Raw genomic sequence first — 13,032 nt, forward strand, 5'->3', positions numbered from 1 at the left:
GTTGTTTGTTGATCTATACCGGTGTGGCGGCGGCGGTGAACAATACGACGACGCTTTCCATATTGCCTTGGCTTTGGGTTTTTTGTTTCAACTGGACCTATTGGAATGGACGGCGAGCGACGATGAAATGCGTTTTTATTCTCTGTTTTTGGTGGATCCTAACATACCGACCGACACCGGTTAGCATACCTCACTCCCGTATTATGTGATGTTGGCAACAGCTGGACATTTGTTCGGCAGACAGACTATGGATGAATGAATTCTTGGCTGATGTTAATCACATCATTTGAGTGTAGTACATGGGAGGGACAGTATGGCTTCGTGGTAGGGGTTTGATTAGAGAAAAAGGGAAGGTGAATTTGATGTATTTTTTAGCGGAAAACGTGATCAACTCACCGAATAAATCAAACAACCGTAGACGTGTGCCGATCGTCAAACAAGAAAACACCACAAATATACACATCATAATAAAACATATTGAAAATCCCATTAGGTTGTTGTCATTCACGAGCATATTTCAAGCAAACCAAACCACACATGCCACATTTATGGCAATAAAACGATACATTTATTCAAAGTGCAAAACGTGTAACGAAATGGCCCGTCAGGGAATATCAATTACAATTAGTACCTGCGCCGAAAAAAAAAACAGGCAAAACGGCTTGTTACATGTCCCCGCCGCCGCTGCCACCGTGTGCATCGTTTTATTATGGCTGTAAATAATTCATTCTATATTTAAAGCTACCACCCCGCGACAATGACAACCGTATGTTGTGTGCCGTACTCTCTAAATAACTACTTTGTCAAGGAGGAGACGACAGGCCCAAGAGTTCATTAAAAAGGCAAATGGTTTCTGTAATGCTGGTAGGGTGATTCATGAAAAAAAAAAATATTTTTTCATTTTATTTCACAAAACTTTAATTTCAACAAAAAAAAAATGTAAACATCATCCTATCTTGTTGTTTTACTAAAACTACCCCGACAGGATCTGTGCTATTTTTTGTATCTTTTCATTCTTCCTTCCTTCCTCCCAACACACACACAACACCACCATCCTACACGGCAGTTCGTCAACGCGCGCGGCATTTGTGGTCGTTAAATAAATCTATTGCTTAGCGCCACTTGGCGCACACCATTTAAATGACGGTGGCGACAAAACGCTGGCGCTGGCTGTCGCGGACTTGAAGTCGACATTGCACATACCACGACCCTTCTCCTCGCCCCCCACACACACAGAATGAATGGCAGTTTCTGGCCAGATATATAGATAGATTTATCGCGAGATGTTAGGGGAAAGTGGGGTACAATAGCGATTAAAGGACTAATATTAAAAATATAACATCAAGCCTTAAATAATAGAAAAAAAACACATGTTTCTGTTGGTATAAATGGCCTCCTGAAAATGAGAAAAATAAATAAAATTTGAGGTTATTTTAAGCAACTGAGAATTCTCCAGGAAACAGGCCTAATTGGATGAAATTCTCCAGGCGGCTTCCATGTACCCAAATAAGCAAATTTTCATCATTGGTTTGCCAAATGCATACAATTTTGTCAGCTATCCATACATAAATGGTATGTTAAAAATTTGAAAATCTGTTTTGAGAAATATTTTTTACGATCGATTTGGTATCTTCGGCAAAGCTGTAGACATAGGTAAGGACTATTAAATAAAAAAGTAACACTTGTTAATTTGTTTGTAACTTTTAAAGAAGCTTTGAAGATTGGTCTTTTTGTTGCGGAGGTACAGCCACTCAATAATTAAGAAAGAAACAATAAAATTGAAGTTTTTTAAGTGTCAACATTACTAAATTTTCAATTGTCGATATCTATGGAACAAATACAGTGCTTTCCCGTTTTTGGCAACAAGACAAGAAGAAAAATTAAGTAAGTCCTGTTAGTCTAACATTTTTGGCGAAACAAAATGTATCAAAAAGTCGTGCTGCCGAAAATAGGATTGCACTGTAGTCTGATTTTTTATATCATAAATTGAATCATTCGTGAAGTTTTCAGATCTCTTTGAAAAAAGTAGACTAACATTTGAAAAAGCTCAAAAATAAAATAAAAATCGAAAAATTGATTTTTTTTCAAAATTGAATCTAAACCACCTTCTATTCGGAAAATCCAACCATGTTTTCTTGTACCCTGAACTCAGATTTTCTCGTGGACTCGAGAGGTATCGTAAAACACCCCGTTTGCGATAGGTTTGCGATTTTTCCGCAAAATGAAGAGTACAATTAAAATACGTACTGATTGGTTTAGAACCATATTGACCGTGATAGAGAAGTGTTCAAAGTACCCCAAAAATAATTTTTCATAAAATTTTGAAAAGTTTAGAAAGTTAGTTAATTATAGTTAAGAAAATGTTGATAAAAGTCATTATTTTAAACTTCTCAAAGTGTCATGATTTTCTCAATGAACATGATTTTGAATCGGAAAATGGAATGCATTTTCGGATTCTTTGGACAATTTTCCACTAGGAGAAGGTTAAATAAGTTTGTAAATAATAAATAATATGTGTTTTTGAAACACAGTTTAAAAAAAATATCCAAATTTATAGGCATTTTCAGTTGAACAAATTTCGTGTAAAATGTGAAAACAAACTTGTGATTCATGCTTCGAATTCAGTATGAAATTAAATTTAAATCGATAGTTTTATAAACAAAACTAGTATTAACAAATTTCTGGCAAAAATCGGTTTTTTTTGCAATTTTACCTAAAATTAACATGTATTTTGTTAAAAAGCTTATAAACTTAGTTAACTGAAAATAAACATGGATTTTTTTCCTAAAACTATATCAGCTACTTTGGTTATGCTACATTTAACGTACAAATAAAGTTTAAACAGCTTAAATATGATTTAAATAAGAAAAACTATGACTATCAAAGTCACCCCGGAATTGAAACTAAGAATTATTAACGAAACTATTTTTCTAAACACTATTGAAAAATCTTTTTTTCTAAAATAGAGCATGGACTTGATGTGGCGTACCCCAGTACATGTTTTAGAAATAATAAACTTGAGAAAAACCTTTCCTGTTGGAAAATATTCCAAAAACAAATTGAAATCCTATCAAAGTCACCCCGGTTTACGGTACAAGAAAAAAACTATCCGTTGGTTAACTTCTTGTTTCCTTCGCAATTTTATGATTTGCATTTTAGGAACTTTAAGTTAGCATATGTATTAAGATGAATCGATAAATTTAAATTACAGGTCACAGTTCCTAAATATTAATGAAAAAAGTGTTGCAAAATGCATTGTTTTCACAAAGATTTGCATCTAAAAATGATTTTTGAAAATTAGTTTGAGAATATTTTAGATTTTTTTTCATATCTCCAGTTCCAGATTTTGCACCATTTTTAAGTCAAGAGCAAAATTTTTTTAGTCTTCTAAAACAGACATGTTATCCTGGGCTTCTATAAGCCTTTTTTGTGTATTTAGAGCCAGTTGCACTCGAGAATGACACTTGAGAAGGGCGTGAGTTATTTAAGTATTGTTGCTTTGCGTAATTTAAATATTCCTATATCTCAAAGGCGTTGCATCGGATCAAAAAGTGGTCAGAGACAAACTTGTAGGAAACTTGACGGGCTTTCTGAAAAATACAGTGAAAGAAAAATACACGCCGGTGGTATTTTGGCCTTTAAAAAAAAAATTGCCCCCTGATTTTTCGAATCATTCTAAAAGGGCCAAACAACACATAAGCTGTAGTTCACCTTTTTAGAAAACATGCAGTTGTTAGGAATATTTTTATTGAATTCTCGTATGTAATGTAAACATGTGAAAAAAACCAAATCAAAGTATTTTTTTCCGTTTAACCCCAGTTGGCCCAGATTTTTTTTCGCCCTCCCTTGTTCAAATCGTTAGCCAATGTTTGCTTACGCTCGGTGGCGCTTGTATTTTGCGATATTTTTTTTGCTTCTCTCTTCATTCTATCTCACCCTGGCGCTACACCACCAACACCAGTTAGCAGAAAAACCCGCTGGCCTGGCGCGCGAACTTTGAATTTCACACTCTGAGAATCCGACGACTGCCGCGCGGTCGACGTCGGCGTCGCGTCGTCCGTTCGCCGCCCGATACTTATTGCTTGTTTATTATTGGCTTTTGGCAGCAGCAGCAGCAACAGCCAGAGCGCCAGCCATGGGGCCAGAAAGCAACAACAACAAACAATTAAAAGGCACAAAAAAAACTTTGGCACATCGCAAACATCGCTCGGTTGGTGATTTTTTTTCGAAACTTCTTCATCTTTTTCTTCTGTTTTCTCTCCGATGGCGCAAATTAAATCGAGAAATCTAGATTAAATTTTCAAAACAACCTATCCCTCATGGGTTTCCTATGCAGATAGGACCTTTTGAAAATTTAATCTAGAAATCAGATGAATACTTGTTTGGCGTTTCGGCCACTGTTTGACCGAAATGTAGCTAATTGATACAATTTGTAATTATAAACAACAATCGTTTTGGCGTGTTTTCGGTGCCGTTTCGGTGATTGTTTTAAAAATAAATCTTAAGGTGGAATTGATGTGTTTTTCTTTAGAAAGTCACTTTCCTTTATCGCTTTGCTGAAACATTTATGAAATAAACAGATTTAAACCAATTATCTATACATTTTCGATGTTTTTGCTTATACTCAGTTGAACCAATATCAAATATACTGGTGAATTTTCATCGCTTCCTGATAAATTTTCATCAAGTTCACATTTTTAAATTTACTTTTTTTTAAATTACTCGAAAAGAGGTAATATTCAACCAACCAAATTTTCAACCTGCCAAAACTCAACTTTTTTATACTGTGTATAGACACGTGATGAGGTCGATTGATTTGTGGCAAATAGATCATCTCGAATGCTTCAATCGTGGGCGCCGTCCTTTGGGATAATTTTAGAATCCAGGTTTTTCTTTGAAACCGAAGCAGATAAATGGTGTGGTATGGAATTCAGATCAAGGTCGCAACTCGCAATCACTCAAAGTTGATTGGAACAACCGCGATAGACGAAATAAAACATCTGCCTCAAGTTCATCCGTAAGAGACGATTGACGAAATCGCAGACGTTCAGTTTTCTTTTTATATTAAAATAGTTATATTTTTATCAAACATCAAGACTTTTCAACGTTGAAAATGTACCCCTTTTTCAATTATACACAGAAAAAAATAATCCGGTAAATTTACATCATTTATGATGTACCAAAAGTGCACGTCATTAATGATGCTAATTTACATCAAATTCATTTTAAATTTAAATGGCATCCGATGTAAACGAGCCAAGGCAAAAGATTTTGAACTCATGTACGTTTCCGATGAAAATGATGTAAATTTACGAAACCAACCATTTTTTTAAGCTCCGCTGAATTTGGAATCCGATGTAAATTTCAAACGCTTTTGCAATATTTGAGGGTTTAATTTTTTATTTCTATTTGATTAGATTTGAGTATTTAGCACTGAATGAATGCCCAAAACTAACCAAACAGAGAAATTTATGTTTGAAAATTTCATCAGAAACTAAATTCAACGGAGCAGTATAACATATATAGAAACGATGAAAACACAATCAATAGTAATCAAATGCTAAATGGACGAAAAAGAATCTTTTATCTGATTATCGGTGATTTTAGCAACACGGATTCTTCTTACCTTTCTTATCCTTACATCACTTTTGCTCATTCTACCGGGTGGGCGATGGAAGTTCTTCGCTGTCTGCACAGTTGTCCTGGGCATCCGTCTCGGCAAGTGTCCTGCTCCGTTCCGGGTTGATAGACAGATAACTAGCGATCTGACCGACTTCTTTCACAGGCTCATTTCATAGTAAAGAAGTAAGTTTCGGCCATCATGCGGGTCCAGAGCAGCACTGGGTGGGGGATGTTTGGTGTATTATTGGAAGTTCCCAAGTAACCAACCAGCACTAAAACAAAAACTTAATCAGCAATACTTCAGCACTCTAGTGCATGTTAGTCATGCACCGGCACGTGTTAATGCAGATCAGCACTAAGATTGTAGCACTCAGTATTGCTGACTAAGTGCTGCTTAAGTGCTGGTGCTGGCAAATGTGTTCATCATTTTTCTCAAAACTGGCAACTAGGCCTTGCCCACGTAGGAAGAGGGAGTGAGATAGCATGTCTTCATGCAGAACTGTCATCATTTGCTCACTTCATTTATTTGGGTTTGCTGACTTTAAAAAATAATGTAAGTACTAAATTCATATATAAAATCTTATAATTTTACTAAAATGCTATGTATTTTCAGAAAACTTCTTCCTGGTTACTTATCTTACTCCCTGACTTGGATCTGGATATGAAGAAAGTACACTCACAGCAGATTCAGCGATGGAAATTAGCATATTTTTCCGGGAGACACGACGACGTCAATGTCGAAATCCGCTTTCTAAAGCAAAAAAGGCATCATTGGAAAACAAATTAAACTCCAAGTAACCTCCGGAAACTTCCCGTCATTTTCCCCATGGGTTTGTTTCAAGTGCTTGTTATTTCTCGCGTGTTTTTTTTTGTGTGAAATAAAAATATGAATAGTTGTTTGATGAACTTTGTTGTTTAATTTATCCGATCTTCAATCAATCCATCAATCAATCAAAATTGCATTCACAAAAAGCATGATGATCGTTCGTGTTGGTGTTAAAATTCAAGTCGATAAGATGCTCCAAAATCACATCAGTGATCCACTTCCAATTTAGGCGAGAGGATACCGGCTCAAGATCCACACCCGGCGATGGCAGCTTGCAACTAATGGTTTCGAATCCCGAACAACTAATTTTCAACAAAAAAATCCAACTCGGTCAGCTGTGTCGGTAATCGAGTACAGAGTAAACAAAACAGCTAAAAATAGCATGGGGAGCTGGAGGAAAGGGAGAGAGAGCAATATTTTTGCCTCTCTCAACTTTTTGACATTTTCTGCAGGGTTGGGTAACAACAGTAGGGGCCAGCACTAAACCAGCCGAGTAAAGTCCAAACTCGGCCATTGTTTAGCACTGGAGTAGCTATTAGTGCTGTTGTCAAAGCAGTTTAGCTTTTACTTGGAGCTGTAAATGCGCTGTCAGTGCTAAACAGTGACCATGTTTAAGTGCTGGATGGTTACTTGGGTTGAAATGCAATTGATCTGAGGAATGTTGAAATAGTTCACACGCTGAAACAATAAGGTTTTGTTAACTAAAACCACTAAATTAAGAAAACTGTAAACCCTTGGGATTGATTCGATTGAGGATTTTGGTTAGAATATCTCCGATACATACCTAGCAAAGTGGTCTCGTTGGCCACCACCGCGGTATTTCCGCACTCCATCCCGTTCTTCCCGCCACCTGAAGTGTTCGCCGGGACCGTCGCCATTCATTCCCAGAGTTTCACCACAGACAAACAGACGTGACACTCGAGTGCCGAACCATCGTCCTCCAAAATCCGAGCCAAAAACGGTTATTTCAAATGCAATTTAGCTTCGGCATCCACTCACCCGGCGCTGATGGCGCTGCTGTCGTGACAGCTCGCCCGCCTCTTCTCAGTATGCGTGATGTGTTTTTATTTTGGCAAAATTGAGCGTGAGCACGTGCGAGGCAGCAAATGAAATCAAAATTATTGATGGGATTGTGGAGTACTTCGGAGAACCAGGATAAAGGCTAACAGAATTGCGGGGAAAGATTGGGACAATATCGGCCAAGGCCAGATGAGCGGATGACTAGCGAGGAGTTACCCTTTGCCCCACTAATAAACCGGTAATGCAAATCATCACATCAGAAACAAATGTGACCACCATGTCGATGCGGCCTGCTCAACTGGTGTCGGTCCGCCGAGGACAAAGTCAGGAATTAAGCGTTTGGAGCATTGTTGCGGCGTTCCCGCAGGTATCAGCAAAACCGTGCTTTCCGCTTATTGTCAATATTCTTCGCTCATACCTCTTCCAGGTTGAGCAGATGATCGCAGAAAGCCGCGACATGGTTCTGGTGGCTGCGGAGATCACAATGTCCGATTCCTCTGACCGCGAGAATGTAATCTTTAAGAAGATTGCAGTGGTAAAATCTTGAATGGAAGCCTCCTCCCGGTGCACCGTGGCCTTGGCGGTTGCGCATTTAACTGCGATCCAATATTTTGTGGCCACCTCTAGCAATATCGTGCGCACGAGAAGGGCAAATTAGTTTTGAAACAATTTGGTCAGGATTTTTCTTCCCAGATGCTGCTGGTTGGTCAAAAACAAAAACATCTTTTCGATGGTGGCATTTGCTAGCACGTGGCTTGATTGTCTCACACATACAGTGGCAGGTGCATGACACGTTTGGTATGTTTAGGCCGTGTTTCGGCTGTTGCTCACCAGACAGCGCTGGCGTCACCGTGATTTGATGGATTTATTAGGGACGATGGATTTTGAAAATAATTTGTATGGAGAGTCTCGTCTGTTTGTCTGTGGTTTCACCATTCACATCTAACCTTCATGCTGATGGTTGTAATTATCCTGGCCTTGTCCCGTCTACAATTTTAATACCGGTCCGCTTTTCCCCGGCAATCCCTAGGCGGATATTTGCTCTGCAAAAGAAACAATGTATGTTTGTTCATTCATTATTGTTTAATATATTTTAATATATATTTACCTGATTCGCACTTTTCCCCCTAAATAATTTACGGGATTTTTTTTTTTGTAATTTATTGTTGTTTGTCGTTGAATCGCTTTATAAATGTTTGTAAACAAAACTTGACGTTTTTCAACCGATTCGTCCGACGATTTCAATGACGTTGCTCGTTACTAGACCGGTGAAAGAGGTGCAGTTTTTTTTTTGTCGGAGTTAGATTACCCAATTTAGGGTAATGTAAAGTATGAGAAAGAAGAGGTAGAAAATATATATCTAAAAAATTAATCTCAATTTCTTTGTCAGATTTGCCAAGCCAATTATAAAAAAATAAAATTATTCATTCAAATCAACGAACGACTGCACATGGTTTCTGGGACCATCAAAGTATTTTTCTGACGAAATTAATACAACTCATAAGTGTTTTGAGCATTACATTGCAGAAAAAGGTTCAGGAATGTTCAGTGTTTGAATTTTTTGATGCAGAAAGATTATTGTTAATGATTTTAATTTACATTTTAATGTAGCAAAATGAATTAAAAATAATATGCAAGATTGACTTACAAAGAAAAGGCTCAAGTAATTTGACTCAAGGACAAAATTATCTTGATATATGAGTGTGGTGACTTTGAGAAATTTTTACATATAACGATAAAATGCTTTCCATTTCGGATAATTCGACATGTTGCAATTACCCCTTCCCAACGGAGCAAAATCGAGATGTTTTACGATTTTCTTAACCACTTCTTACCGACTTGACCAAATTTGATGAAATTTGAATGGGTTAGTAAACATGCTAATCAAATTTACGCATAAAGAATTGAATTAGTTCAATTCATTTAAATGTTAAAGAGAAAAAAGAAACATTTTTATTTAAAAAAAAAATGGCGGTGCTTTGGTGCTACTATGGACGTTAGAGGCAATCTAAACTCAATTTAAGTCCAAATTCTGCACATGGGGGTGAGGGTTTGAAATTTCCAATAAAATAAAGGAGAAGTTTGTGGATGGTCCCTTTTCAATATAGTCTCAAATCCCATGTTAATTTTTATGTATAACAAATAAAGATAGATAAAGACACGTGTCGAGTACTTCGGACAAAATACTGGCAACTATTTTTTATTCAAATCTAGAATAAAAAAAGCTATAGAATTTCCAAAGTTGTTATGACTTTTTGAATAAAACTCTGGAAATTAAATTTTCGGCATTTTGTTGTTGTACAAAGTATCGTTGCGCTGACAAAAATAAGCTTCACTGTAGTATATAAAAGAGGCATCAAAATTATTTTAAGGATCCAATCGAACATTTTTCAGAACAGTACCCCATTTGATTTTTTAAAAGTTGCACATCAGCTGTGTTAGATAATAAATATAAATCTAGAGCTTTTAATTTTTTTGAAAAGTTCTATAAGCTATTGTGTTTCATATGTCTATAAGACCTTTTCAAAAAAAAACTCTTGAAATGAATTCTGAAATTGGGTCCTAAAATTAAGCTTAAATTTGTGAAATTATTTTTCACAACGATCAAGCTTATTTTTCTGAGTACAATGACCCTTTGTACAACCGCAAAGGATATGAAATTGATTTTTAAATCCAAAGTTTTTATTGTCCACTTTGGAAATCTTATATCAAAAATATTTTCAACTCCGACAGTTTTTTGCATGCACCTTCACAAGTTTACACCTTGGGCATTTGTCAACCTGGCGATGCACGGCGAACATTTTAGATAGACACTGTCAGTGTGAACAAATCGTGCTTCTCGCTCACACCACAAATCAACAACCATGTGAGTAAGTGAGAGAAACTGTTTTTTGACATTGAACCTTTTTGAAATGCTCGTTGTGAACTTGACTACATCTGTCATCAGATACAGATTTTGAATAAAATTTATTTAATAACACTGTCGAAAAAGTGGTCTCTCGAACATATGCGAAGTAGATTGCCGGGAGGTGTTGTCTTCCTGCGATGCCGTCGTCGGAAACGAGTAGCTGCGGGACAATTCAATGAATATGCCCCACCTGGAAGGGACGGAGGCAAACAAAACCATTGCCACGAAGTCACCGGGGGTGGAGGTGAGATGCCGATGCGTTCATGACCATCAACAATCAAAAGGCGGAACATATGGCATATTCTGGTTCACTCGCCGGAGGAGAAGAGACGTATTGGCTGTTCAGTATGATCGAGTTTCGCAACACAGCGATTTGGTAAGATTTGAAGCTGTAACCGCTAAAAAATGAGAAGATACATATTATTTCATGAGTGCCATCACCAAATTGTTCAAGTAGTGCAACAAAGAGTTGCTGTTGTTGTTGCCCTAAAGCTTCACACGTCTGGGCATCCGGAAGGAGTACTGAATAGTTGCTGAAAGTAATCTTTTAGACTGTGGAGATGGAATTGGTTCAATATTTTTAGCATTTTTTTATACGAAATTAACTGAGCAGTTATTAGCTATTCTTAACATTTACTTACCTGCTTAACCTTTCAGAAGTCGCGTTCGACCTCCCTTACAAACGTCCTTACAAACGGTGCTCAAAGTACACTAGCGCGAATGTCGAAAGGTTAACCAACCGAACTTTAGCTGATTGTTCTGGACAGATTTGTTTCCGGTAAAAAGTTCCGGTGGTGAATTCCACCTAGATAAGAGGATTTACCAAACGAAGTGTAAACAAACACAAAGTGTAAACAAACAGTCTATCCTTATCGGTCCTAATGTAAACATCAACTGACGTGAGCAGGATAGACAGTTTGTTTACACTAGCCATTGGCAGAATTACATTTCCTCCAATTAGATGAACTCTGTTTTTGAATTCGTGGGTTTCCGGCTCTTTTAATGTCGACTTCGAGGAACCATGTTGAAATCTATATTAAAACAATCGCAAGTTGCACCCCAGCATCATAATTGATCACAAATTAACATCAAAAGTTTACATTTGTCTTCAAAACACTCGCGCACCACCATCCGCAATCTTCAATAATATTGAACTGTCATTGACATGAACAAACCACAATTCAATTTTAATTTATGTATTTTTAACATTTACGTTAAGCTAAATTTACATGACATTACTACTTACATCACTTTCATGAATTCAAATTTGCCAGTTGTCATCAAAACAAAAACCATTTACATGACAAACACGCATTACGTCGAATCTCATTTTACATGAAGGTGCTTTAAATGCAATTTAACTCTTTAAATTGAGTTTCAAATTTACATTGAGCATATTTACATTGAAAACATCAATTCAGTGCCGTGTAAATTCACACTTTTTTTTCTGTGTAGAGCAACTCTCTACCAAAACCGAAAAAAACAAAACAAATATTACGCCCTTTTGAATTGTTAGTCTTGAAAATATTGTTTTCGAAAAGATCGGAAAATTTCACGAATGTTTCATGTTTTAACATTGAAAATAGGACCATTAGTTGGGTGAGATATCGACATTAGAAGATGGATGGGTTGTTTGGGTGAGACTTAGAAAACTTCAATTTTCATGTTTCTTTTTCTCTAAGCCGCTGTATCTCAGCAACCAGAGGTCCAATCTTCAATGTCTCTTAGACAATTTCACAGCAAATTTTCTGAAATTAAAAAAAAATATTTTTAGGAGTGGTTACTCATGGTCACTATTTTAAAAATCGAAAAACTGCATATATTACGTTAAAATCGAACTTTTATTGGCTATATCTTGAAACCGGAGCCCTTTATCAAAAAAACTGTTGAGTACTTTTCGATCGCAAATTCAATTTTACATAAAAAAAATAAAAAAAAAATTTTTGCATGAAATTTCGATTTTTTCCAAAGATCTCTATTTTTTCAAAAAATCATAACTCGGCGGCAGATTTTTTGACCATACTTCTCTATAGCTCAAAAGTCTCGAAAATAAAAAAAATATGTATTTTGGGCAATTAAGTTTTTGTGAAAAAAATGGTAATTAAAAAATCTTTTTTTTTATATGCCTATTTTAAGGCTAAATTCAGGTAAAAAATTGTTTTATTTTATTTGTTTTGAATATATAGTGTCCATATCTGTTCGAAACATTTTTTTTTGTTCAGATGGTTGAATTCTGTTTTTTTTTAAATCGAAAAAAATGGATAGAATTGAAATTTTTTAAGTATTTTCCAATAAGCCTAATTTTTTCAACTGAAGATGTCTCGGCAACTATCAAAATCAAAATCAAACCATCCACATTAACGACCCCCGGGTCTTTTGTGGTCTCTATTGCAAGTTTCTGCTCGAACCTAGGAGTCCCAAGGCTTGAATGGGGAGAGCACCCAAACCTCTTTCTACTCCAAGGAACCTTCTACCCCAGTGTTTGAACTGACGACCTTTGGATTGCGAGTCCAACCGCCGCCAGCGATTCCACCGGAGTAGGCTTGGTTTGGTGTGTTGTTTGACTTAACGGCCTAACAACCAAGGCCGGGACCGACATTTTACTTCCTCATCCGATGGAAGGTTGCAGCAGATGGGAATCGAACCCAGAATCATC

General features: G+C 36.6%; 1 protein-coding gene and 1 long non-coding RNA gene across 3 annotated transcripts in view; both read left to right on the forward strand.

Moving 5' to 3' along the window:
• Nucleotides 1-13,032, forward strand: part of LOC120414865 (E3 ubiquitin-protein ligase SMURF2) — an 87,352-nt gene that overhangs the window by 40,385 nt on the left and 33,935 nt on the right. The window lies entirely within an intron of this gene.
• On the forward strand, nucleotides 5,868-6,517 carry LOC120414866 (uncharacterized). The gene is made up of 2 exons (XR_005605141.2): nucleotides 5,868-6,175; nucleotides 6,236-6,517. It is a non-coding gene; the product is annotated as an uncharacterized LOC120414866 (long non-coding RNA).

This window comes from Culex pipiens, chromosome 2, assembly GCF_016801865.2.
Source record: "Culex pipiens pallens isolate TS chromosome 2, TS_CPP_V2, whole genome shotgun sequence".
Classification (NCBI taxonomy): Eukaryota; Metazoa; Arthropoda; class Insecta; order Diptera; family Culicidae; genus Culex; species Culex pipiens.